This window comes from Strix aluco, chromosome 14 (genome assembly GCF_031877795.1).
Source record: "Strix aluco isolate bStrAlu1 chromosome 14, bStrAlu1.hap1, whole genome shotgun sequence".
NCBI classification, from domain to species: Eukaryota; Metazoa; Chordata; class Aves; order Strigiformes; family Strigidae; genus Strix; species Strix aluco.
The window spans coordinates 16,415,213-16,427,571 of record NC_133944.1 but is presented as its reverse complement, the minus strand read 5'-3'; the positions used below and the strand labels follow the sequence as shown (position 1 = coordinate 16,427,571).

Here is a 12,359-nt window from a genome sequence, read left to right as displayed (position 1 = left end):
TAAATGAGAAAGCAAATTAACCAATTTCCAGCTTTCCGATTCCAAGATTTCCCACACTTTCTACAGCCAGCACTCCTCAGACTTACCAGCAAGTAATAAGTTTGGTTGTTTTGGGTTTTTTTGGCAAGTGCTTCTTAAAACATTGGTTATCCATTTGTAAATGCACAAGCCCAAAGAATGATGCTGGGGATACTGATACACAGATCATGATGAGAAGCGATCCCAAAAGATAAAAAGAAACAAGCACAGTGTCTTTTAGATTCTGTAGCCTCCAGAAATGACACTTCTGTTAGTTTTCTTTATTTATACATATACATGTATTTGTATCTTTATATATACACATACCTATTTTTATTGGCAGCGTAGACAACTCCAAGAAAAGCCTAACCATCACTAATTAAGGATCTGTATTTCAATGCAGTTCAAAGTAAGTACAGCAGAATACATTTCTAAATACAACAGCCTGCATAAATGTAGGACAAAAATTAATTCAACATGTAAAACAAGTGTTTACTCTGGTAAACCAGTTTAGCTACAACTACATCCAAATTCCCTGTGTAAACATGCTTCATAAACAGTTATGGAACACACAGCCAGTATAAGATCAGCTCTAAATTCTTGCCTAAATCTGCCCAGATTCTTGAAAAGCAAAATTTCCCCCTTTATTCTTCCAATGAATTATTCATGAATTGCAATTTAATCTCCTTTATCTAGCAACATTGTTAATTTATTGGTCTGCACCTGACCAGAAGCAATTAACACCCCCATGCAGTTCTGCTCACACTGACAACCTGTGTCACTAAATCATGTTCTACAACTCTGCATGTGAACTCTGAACATGCAAGTAATCAACATGACAGCTCACCGGGGAAAATAAAACTCCCTACATGGAATTTTGCCTATTGTGGCACTGTAAGAACTGCATCAAGTTGTTTTCACAAAGGAACTATACTGCGTTTTTTTCTTATTTCTCTGAAAGCTGAATGTGGTGTTTATACTGTTATCAAATTAAATTCTCCCTTTCTCAGAGCAACTCCTAGCTTTGACCACCTTCCAACAGCTGTGAATTTTGTATTATTATGTTACATACAATAACACTGTACTTTCTTAGCGAAACACAATATATGCCAACACAGCTGTCGCTATAGCGCTACAATGCATCTTCTGATGTATTTTAGAAGTGCAGCATCCTGAGGAAAAAGGGAGTGGGGGGCTTGTAACTGGTTTTGTATTACAATTAGCAGACTAAAAATAAAAAGTAAAAACTACTAAATCCAAAACAGGATACTCTTCAGGAACTTGCAAAAAACTATAGGTGATTTTTAAAAAGCACTACAGTGAAATATTTTCATGTTCATTTCCTGCTGTACAAGTAAAGCAGAGGAGCAGAGCTTTTTCTTAAGAAGTACTGAAATTGGGCTAATAATTCAATTGGCAATACCTCAAATCAAAACACTTTTCCAGCATGTCTGCAGAAGTATAACTTACTACTTGTATAACTAGGAGCACAGTTTTACAGTACAGCAACCACTGAAGAGGGAACCGTCCCCGCCTGTCTGTCCAGAAGTTCAACAGTATGTTCTTGCCACTTCCTCTAGCCTAGTTGTTCTGTTCCGAAAGAGGGGGAAAAAACAAAACAAAAAAACCCCAGACTGTAAAATATGCTTATCCTATTAAAAAAACAGCTTTTTGCCCATTGAGTTCCATGAATCAGCTCACCAGCAGGTCAGATGAGCACCAGTGCTGACTTCAGGGAGGGGTGGGAGCACAGGGGCAGGAAGCGAGCGGCATGCCCGCTTTCAGTGACAGCTGCTCGCTGAACCAGATTAGCTACACCATAAAAATCACACCCTTCATTGCACTTACTCCTGTGCTTATATTCAAAGTCATATAAGAATATTTCTAGGAAAAAAAATATTTTACACGGCCATCATTAGTCATTTTTACATAACTAGCAGAAATGAATTTAAAGTTCCCAGGACGTTCCCAAAAGCAGCTGTGCCCTCCGGTAAATACACAAGCTCCTACTGAAAAAAACCTGTTAAATTCACGAACTACATGGATACTTCACAACAGAGCAAAATTGGGCCCCCAAAACCCCCAAACCTCAATCAGCTCACAAGATTGCAAAGTGACTGGCAGATTATGTCAATTCTAGAGGAAGAAAAAGGATTTGGGGGTTAAAAGTCCACTGCCAGAGGGTTCACGCACAGCCAGGTTCCATCAGAGCTCCAGCCGTACAGCTGTCTGGACAGTCAAACTAAGGGGGCACATTGCCCCCCACCTGACCGCTGCCCAGTGCCGCGGCAGGGTGCACCTCAGAAGCACAGCTTTAGCCTCCAATACGTGCCCGCTTGTTTTTGTGCCTCGCAAGCAGAACTGCTGATGCTCCTCTGACCCAACAAGAGGGAAGAGGCTCACACACCCCGCAAGGCCTACCCTCCCTTCTGATGGTGGACAGGAAGAAATCAGGCCAATAACCTACAAGTTATAAATCCACAGAAGTAGTCTTTGCCTCTATTTTTCTCCTGTCTTCTAATAAACCGCACAGGGCCTACATACACTAGTATATGCACTACACATAGAATAAGCAGGACACTAAGAACTAGCACAATTAAAACATCAGAATTGATTCACTGGCTTTATCCGTGATAAGAATTTTTAAAGCATTTTCACCTCAAAACCCAGTTTCTGATTAAAATGTACTAGTAATGACTATGCACATTTCTCACATCTTCTGTCATTTATTGTAGTTTATTCCAATAAATGTGTATCTCACAAATATATAAATGTTTGCTTCCTTGGCATTGAAACGACAGCCACCTCCGTGGCAGCAGGCTGAAACCACCAGCAAAGGAGGAGCAGAAGATCAGGCAGAAAATGTCAGGAAGTGAGAAAGTTTTGATAACCATACCCCAGCTTCCTTTCAAACGAGGAAATTGAAACCGAAATTCTGTTCTGCTACTGGAATTTATTTTTTTTGATTCAGTGCCACATAAGCTCAGTGGCAATAACAGATGAAAAGATGGAGACACACAGAAAAGCCCCAGTACAAAGTTCATCCTCTCTCAACTTGACCCAATCTGTTTTTTCCCCCCACAGCCTAAGTTTGTGCTTGTTTCAGCAAGCAGATCCTGCCTCAAATACCGTAACAGATGGACTCAGGTTGACATGAGCCAGATGCTAAGAATATCTGGCATTTAAATGATCAGAATTTTATTGCCCGTTCCCATTAATTTCAGCTGACTTTGAATAAACTTCAGTGAGCTGAGTCTGTTTGAACCCACCTTTGACAGCTCCTTCCCAGCTGCACTCATTACCCAGCCCTTCCATGTGCTTTGTCATTCTATTGGCATCCTTGTTTTGGTTACTTGGATGGAAAATGGTATCCAAGTAAGAATTAGTCACTGCTAGGTGGTTTGATCATCAACTAGTTCCTTGAAATGGAATGTATGCCCTAGTATGAATGTATTGTATTTTTATATAAATAAATAAAGCAGAAAACATCACAGATTCAACATTAAGTAAATAATGACTAAAACCCAGGCTATATTACAAATGAAGAGCATCTTACTGAAATATTTTATTCAACTCATTGAAATGCTAACTAATCATTATTAGTCATAACAAAACTTCAGAGTGAAAAGTAACAAATTAAAAACAGTCACATGTAAACTATTTCTACATTTATCTACCTATAAAACACTTAGTATATTGCCTCCTTCCTTGAAATAAAGCATGTACTCTTAAGACCTTACAACTTAATCAAAGCCCTTTTAAAACATTTTCATATTGATTATATTACAAAGGTATGCTTGCAGCTTTATAACCAGCCATTTACAAGGCAGCATTATAAAAAAAAAAAAAAAAAAAAAAATTATTGCTATACTTGCTAAGCATCTCAGAAAAACACATTCCTGTTGTGGGCTGAATGACAACTCACATGTCAAACAGTACTTGTTTCTGTGTCATACAGAACAGAAGATGGAACAAAGCCCCATCACTACTCTTAAGCAAACTCTGATGCACGAAACAGGAGAATGAGCCTGAAAATTCTCTCATTCAATTACCTTTACCAGAAGGCCCTGCAAGCTACCTGAGCAGAGCAAAGGTATATATGCTACAGCGAACACAGACATAGGCATAGCACTGGGGCAGTTCAGGGAGGAGTTGCTGGTAAGAGCCAGACACATTCAAAGAAACTTGTCACCTTTCTCCGACTTATGCCGTTAGTTACAGCCTTGCTAATCTGTGCTATTTCTGTTTTTAACTAGAATACTTACTTACTTAGTTTTATGCCCAGAAACAGAAGTTAAAGACACCCTGCTTGTTCCTTCTCTCTAATTACAGACCAGAAGCTACTTTTAATGCTGAAATGAGGATTCCAGAAGACCTGTTAGAGGTATATTTTGGCCATTAGCTGTGAAGGAAGCTCTTAGAAAGTGGTACACTCAAGCCCTGCCTCACATGAGAGCCAGCTTTGACTTTGTTTCGTCTTTAAAGCCCCAGCAGACCTGAAGCCTCTGAACTGCAGGGCCTGTGCTATAAAACTCAAAAGAGCAGCCTGGTTGCCACAGGAGAGGAGGTTTATTTGATTTTTATAACACTGCTGCTGAAAACGAGCTACATAGAATGAGTAGGTTTGAAGGATACATTCTGACACAAACTCATGTCATAACTCCAAGCTACTGAGGTAAAGCAATGCCTTGATTAGAAAAGGAACAGCAGCCCCATGTTCTACTTAAATTTTGCCATTTATCTTTCAGTAACCTAGATAAAATTATTTTACCTTTTACACCTTAATTTTACAAACTCTGAAGATAACACTCAGCAGTAGCAACCTACACATGATGAGCAGAAAATATTATTACAGCATATTTACACTATTGTATGTTATGTTTATTAAGGAAAGACAAACACTTCCAAAGGACAGATCAAATGTACTGCTTGCTCCTCTGCCTGCACATAAGGACTGCCCGCAAGACAGAGCCTGGATCCTACTCGAGGTGACTTGAGAAGATAGGATGGCATAAAAGGCAAAAGGCAAGCAACAGCAACAGTTATTTAAAGTGATTTGCAAGTCTCTGGAGATAACAATGATAATGGTTTTTATTATGAGATAAAAGTTTTATAAAACTCCTATTTTTTACAGACAGCATTTTTTCCAGGTGAAAATGTTGTGGCTTTTTAAATAAGAGTATGAGGAAATCCCAGATCTATGTCTTTACTGTTTTCAAGATGTAAAATATAAAATATGTTTTTCAGCAAACACAAGACATTGACTATTCATGAAGTCTACCATAATGATTTAAGGAAGAAGTTGCACTTCCTTATTTTAATAGATGATCTAACTGCACAGTGGTTACAAACTATTTCATGCTGTAACATCCTGTCAGCTTAGCAAATAATCATCTTGAAACTTTTCAGATGCTAGTATAATAGATTATCTCCCTATTTATGCAGTTTTCGGGGTTAGCTCCTCAAATGGTGCTTCACAGAGACTGCATTTAAGAATCTGAATACCGACTGGGCTCTAATTAGAGAGGGAAAGAGCGATCTTTGGCTCAGCCAGCTCCCAGTTTTCATCTGAAAAACCTTTTTGGTTTTAAGTAAGGTCTGTAACTCCACTTTAAGAGTATGCCTAAATCTTTGGAACTGCTTCTGAACACAGATGCTTCTCACACAGAGCATCAAATCCAGCCCCAAAGACAACCAGAAACAAGAGAGTAGCACCGTCAGCAGCCAACGCACACTCACTGCTAGTGAATACGGATCCTCACACCTTGGCAAGCCAAGGCAGCACTGAAGCAGACCACTCTTTGTAACCTAGAGGACAACACCAATTCCATTGGCTATCTGCTCTTACACACCTCAATTCCCTGGTTAATTCCTTATGATAATAAAACAATCTTTGATTTGCCCGCAAAAAAGTATTTCTAGATAGAAAAAGTCTCAAATGACACTTTCAATACACAAGCCCTGCAGATGCTTAGTGCAGTTTGACTATTACATTTTATTAATCCGAAACACCAAGCAAATCCAGGTAGACTGGATCCTTTTCCAGAATGATAAAATGTAGCTTCAACACAAGCTGCAAGACTGAGGGAGCAATCACTGGGTGAAGTATTTCAGCCTATGTTTTACAGCCTTCATAATAAATTAAAATCAGAACAAGTCCTTTTGATACATTCTGTAATGCTAAATGCAAGTCAAAGATGTAACCCGAGAATAAATCTAAGAATTCAGAGATTTTTTTTGTAATTCCATGGGGGATATTGTCTTTTTCTTTTTTTAATCTAAGAGCAACTGGCAATTACACAAACATCCACATTAACAGAAGACAATGATCATCTGTCTCTAGGCTAACACCTAAACTAATTAGCTCTCAACCAGCACCTGCTCTTTCACTTAGCGCAAGCCATGAGAACATAAATATCCACATACATTAGGGAATGAAGTATCTTCTTTGTTTACTCTTAATGGCGCTGACATTAGCTTCATTAAGAAAAAAATTAAGAAGTTTAATGGCTGCTTTACAAGAACCCCCAATGAGCCTAATTGCTGTTAGTAATGGCTTCTGGAAGCATAAATAACATGCTATAATGGCCATCAGAAATCAGTATTGGCTCACTGGGTTCAGAGTGGTATGCCACATACGCCTCATTTTCCATTCCACATTTCTGGATAAGGGGAAACGGTCAATGTGTCGGTGACTTTGGCAAATACCACTTTTAATGTCAGCCACTGCAATGAAGACTTTTTTCAAGAGTTAATTCGCAATACACACAAACATATCACGAGTACACTGTATGACAGGTCTTAACACAGACCTGCAGCATGTTCTTCTTCCACGTATGGAGGATCATACGAAAACTTCCAGATCAGGACTTCAACATTTGAAATGCCAGGATACTCCAACAAACAACACCCACCCCCATCCCCCCAACACACACACAACCACATCACCACACTGTTTGGTTATTTATTTATTTCTGACCTAGGCACAATCATTAAATCCTCCTAGAAACTTTCTCTCTTGGAATCTTGTTTGCTTAAAATGTTAAAAAAAACCTAAACACCACCACCTTATTTTTATTTATCCTCAAACTATACAATAGCTATAGAATTTCTTTGTGGTACTTTTTCTTTTCAGACATAAAGTAAACAAGTCCATATCTCTCTCTTTTTTTCTTTTTTTCTTTTAAAGGAAAGCTCATTTTTAAGTTCTGAGCTCCTTTTTTTCTAAAAAAACCCCACATTTTCTTACAAACATCATGAATCTTAGCACAAAGCAGTAAGGTCACTAATGCAGGTACCATTTCATTGTATTTCCCACTAAGAATAAACTTTCATGTTGCAGCATCCAGCACAAGACGCTACTTCCTATAATAAATCACAACACCTCAGAATCAAAAATACAGTTTTTAGATGCATTTGCATGAATTTCCCCCACCTTATATTTGCTCAGTGCTTAGCACAGCATGGTCTTGGGCCACAACCAAGCATGTCAGGCACACCGCAATACAAATAAAACCTAACATATCCAACAGGAGAAAAGCAGATTTCTATGCTGAAACAAATTCAAACATTACGCCACGTATTTACTTTGCGTGTCCAAAAATGGTTTCAAAGTGTCTTTGCCAGCCTTCAGCACTTCTGCTGACCACATCCTTACTGGTCATAAAAGAAGTCTCAAGTTCATCAGACTTTAGTATGGTTCTAGGTTGCTGGCAATAATATGCCCCTGCTATATGATAGACTTTATCTGCCACTGGCAAACATAAGATCCTAACAATAATGATCAAACGCTGTACTACATGTATTAAAGCGTTATAATCTCTTTGTTAACAGAGTGCTCACTTGTTATAGAAATGCCATAACACATCCTACTGAGATCAGAAGTGACTTACCTGTTCAGCAGTAAAAAAAGACACAAACCAACCTTCTGCAGATATTTCAAGTTTACCCTGGATATTTAAGTACCTTTTTCAGCAATTTAAAGCCCTATTGTACTAAGAACGTACAAGCAAAAAAGGATCCAAAATGCCCCATAACAGGATAGTCAGCTTTTGGCTTTTGAGTGCATTACTACGCAACAGACAAACCCAGCGAATAACTTCTCCATTCATCCAGTGTGCAGAAAACACACGTAAATTATTCAGGCCTCGCAGCTCACCAAACCTGCTTTTTCTGAGCAAAATAAACTTGGAGAAAGGTTTATGGGCCTTAAAATTTGTTCGCTGTTCCCAAGTGTCTCAAGTGGTGTAATAAGGGGTAGTAAATAACCATTATACAAGAAACCCACTGAGTCTTCGACGCTTTTAATTTCGTGCTCCGCGGAGCGGGGCCGCGGGAACCCGCGGGTGGCCGGTGGCCACCCGCGGGCTCCCGCGGCCCCGCTCCACGAGCGCGGGCTGCGACCCCCCCGGCCCTCACCCTCCCGGGACACCCCCCCTCCCGTCGCGATCTCTCACCTGCGACCGGCGGAAGAGGAGCAGGCAGCGGCGGGGCAGCGGGTCAGGGCTGGGGCCGGGCGCTCCGCCTCCTCCTCCTCCTCCTCCGCCGCCTGAGGTGTCTCTGGGGCCCGGGGAGCCTCCCGGCGCGCTGAGGGCGGGACGCGCGTGGCGGCAGCGCGCCTCCCGGCGGGTGGCGGTGGCTGTGAGGGACGCGGGACCCCGCCGCTCACATAACGGCTCGCCAGGCACCCGGGCGGGATCGCCTCGGCCACGGGCCTCTAACACCCCCGGCATGAGGGGGAGCCCCGCTGCTGTGCTCCCCCTCAGGGCGGAGTGCCGCCGGGCAGGGGCTCAGCACCCCGTTCCTCACAGCTTCTGAGGCCTGGCGGGGGGGTGTCCGTGCCCCCCCACCCATCCGATTAACGCGGGGAGAGTCAACAGCCATCGGCGTCCACGCAGTAGAGGTGTGGAAACTTCTGCCCGAGACCCTAAAAAAATACGCAGGTTTACAGCCAGCTTTTTAAAATCTGGCCACCATTGGGGTGCTTTGGGCAGGACCTTCCCCGCAGCCAGGCTGCACCCAGGGACAAGGGACCTGACCCTCACAGGCCGTCACTGCGGCCACCCCACGGCACCGTCTCCCATCCCTCCATTTGGTCCTTTCCGTAGGTTTTGGGCAAGTTTCACTGGGCTGGCAGTGATTCCTCAGTGTATTGAGCCTTGAACACCTGGCCAGTAATTCTGACCAAGCCTGGCTCTACCACACATAAACCTGATGCAAAGCTCATTGCAGGCAATAGAAAGAAATGCTGATTTCCGTGGATTTTTGGATTATGTGGGGAGGTGTCACAGGTGACTGCACGCAGCCCATGGCAGGCAGGCATGTGTCCAGCTACCTGCAGCTACAGTTAGTCATCCACGGTCGTACCATTACTGCGGCAGTACATTAATAACTAAATACAATTTTTGTTTGTGTACTGCTGCCCAACTAGTACTTTCTACAGTCTGTAGGCCTGAGCTATGTGCTCAGACTGACCCTCTCAGAGGGAGCAGCAGGTCAGCGCACACAGCACAAGCACCACAGATCCGTTTGACTCTCTAAGCTCCTGCTTGAACAATGTATTTTTTTGAGACTGCCCAGCCATTAGGATGCTTTCGGGCTGCTAGGGCTGGGAATATCTGAAAGGAATTTAAATCCTGTTTCAGCAATTTGGGACAAGTATATAATGAATATAGCCAGAGAAGAAGTGATTATGTACCTGAGGCACAGGACTGGGCAGCAACTGAGCTGGACTCTGCTCCTCTGTTCCCTGCCCTGTGACACTTTTATGTGCAGTCTCGAGCAAGATACCTGATCTTACCTAGGTCTTCCCATTCCTGTTTTGAACATCGTGTATCTAAAAAACACAAGGAAATCATTGGAGCATTCAGATGGAAGCAGTGCATAGGATATTCAGACCTTTTCTCAGGGTAGAGGAGAAAAAGGATCTTCCAGTAAAATGACTGTTTAAAAAGAATTCCTTGTCTTCACTGAAAGTTGGATTAGATAACAAGATTTTAAAACTGCAGGAAATGGAAAATACATTGTTCTGCTGAGATCATAAATGGAGTCGTTTCAGAACAGATGGACTCCATTTACCACTTCATCAAAATTTTGTGGACCTTCTGAGTACACAGATTGCTTAACATCATTTCTGTATACCCACAAATATTTGCTATCCCAGAGTAAGACCTAGAATTCCTGCGTGATTCAATGCGAGTGACATGGTAGGGTTTTTTTAATGGCAGCAGTCCAAAACACTCCAAGTGCTATATGTGCACTGTTGTGCAGATTGTTCTTCAACTACCTGTACTTACTATAACACATTTTTAGCGAAATGGATGTAAAAGGAAAAAAGCAAAATATGGAAATTAATATCCAGTTAATTGGCTCCTGCATATGCTACGTAGAGACTTCCCCTTTTCTTTTTCTGCTGCTAATTTTTCTCTCGAGTGCTGTGCAGCTGAAGTACAGTCAGAGCTGATTTTCACAACGCAGGTGCTACCACCCCTTACTGGAGAGCACCTGACATTGCTGGGAGCCCTGCTCAATGTGCCTACCCAAGTGTAGGGTTCTGTCCTGGGTGAGAGAAAGGGATAAGACCTAACCTGCCATTTTAATGGCTTATCTTTTTGCACCTATAGATTGATCTAAAATAAATTTTCTGTGTGTATGTGATAGCTGCAAATGTTTCATACTGTGAAAACGTAGCCCTTAATCGAAGGTTCATCTGAATTGATGTTGTCCAAATTAGAACACAGCAGCCCCTAGGGTTTTATTTGCTTCCGTGAATAGACAAGCAAGCATTATTATTTTCAAGCTCTTGCTTTAAGTCCAGCAGCTCTACAATGATATGTACACATTGAATGTAAAAAACCAGAGTATTAAACACACAAATCTAATCTTTCCAAAGATTGCACTGGATAACTGTAATCTATCAAATAATTTTAATTTTTAGTTAAAATAAAATGCAACACATTATCTGATAAAAATCTAATAAAACCCCTATTTTTCAATTTTCTATTTAAATTATTTGTAGATAGGGTGTTTATACCACATCTACTTGCAGTGTCATTTACAAACTGAGTTATAGAGCACTACAGAAGTCTGGTTTGTACAATTCAGATGTGTGCTACCATGTAAATTGTCATAGTGCCCAGTGCCATGAATCATTATGAAACAGGGAAAGATCACTATTTTTAAAAGAAGCAGAAACAGAAAAACATAGTAATCATCAACTATAATTCTCACGTGGGGGGTTACATTTTCCTCTTAGCAAGTCATTGTGGGTTGAATCCGCCTTCAGTATATGCATGCCTGTACTATACACAGTAGTAAAGGGGATGACAGCATTTGGTCCCAGCAAGTTCCTTCTAAATCATTTTATTTGCAAAATGTTTCAACGTTCAGATTTTCAGTGGCTCCCATAAATGAGTCAGCTAGGACTCAGAGCATGGCTGCCGACCAAATAAATATGTGACGAAAGCAAATCAGAAATATAGTTATAACCTTGGAAACATTCTTTTAAATCCTTAGGAATAATTTGAAAATTAATATAAGTAGGCTATTTGTGGGTTAGATGTAATATAATCTTAAGTAGCATAATATGTTAAGTAGTACTTTTAAAATTAGCAGGTAGTCTTTTAATATATTCACTTATTTTAAATACTCCTTTGACATCCTGCAAAACCACAGCAGACAGCATTTAGGAAAGCATGCTTTACCATGCTGCCTTTTTGCAGTTCCTCAAATATCCAGAAACAGTGACCAAGACTACCTCAACCTCTGCTTTTCTTCACTAGTTTCATGATTCTGATTCAGAAAGGCAGGAGTAAAATGTCTTTAATGAACGCTACAGTAGGAAGTATTTATTAGAACAATTTATTTGTTTTGGATGAGATTCAACATCTATTTACCAGTGTGCATAGGCACACACTACTCTCTTTGGCCACTGGTCAATTTAGAGAATGAGACAAGTAACTTGAGTAAATTATTTGCTATTTCCTGTAAATTTATGAGGTCAAAGATATCTAATAATAGAACAATCCCAAAGTGCTAGGCGGGATGCTTAGGAGGGATGGAATGAGAAATTATTTTGAACTGCTACATTGCTATCACCCTCATTTACAGGACAATATTAGCATCAATTGCTGAAGACCATTAAGCTTATGGTATTAAATGCGGGAGGATCTTACTGCATCAGCCAGCCTAAAGAGAAGTTAGAGTTTCACTGCTGTTACGTAGTTTGCATTTCTAGGCCTTGGATCAATTGAACAAACTTTTGGGAATCATTTACTTCTTTTCTGTAGATAAAGCAATAAATGCCATGCATGTTTGTTTAGGGAAATGAAAAACTATTCAGG

General features: G+C 40.8%; 1 protein-coding gene across 2 annotated transcripts in view; it reads right to left on the bottom strand.

Annotated features, from left to right (window-relative positions):
- Nucleotides 1-8,626, bottom strand: part of ADCY7 (adenylate cyclase 7) — a 66,601-nt gene extending 57,975 nt beyond the window's left edge. The window contains exon 1 of one of the 2 annotated variants that reach the window (XM_074839371.1): nucleotides 8,475-8,626. The gene's annotated coding sequence lies outside the window, so the exon portion shown is untranslated. The remainder of the gene's footprint in view (nucleotides 1-8,474) is intronic. The other variant, XM_074839370.1, reaches the window with a different exon arrangement.
- Nucleotides 8,627-12,359: the final 3,733 nt, after the last annotated feature.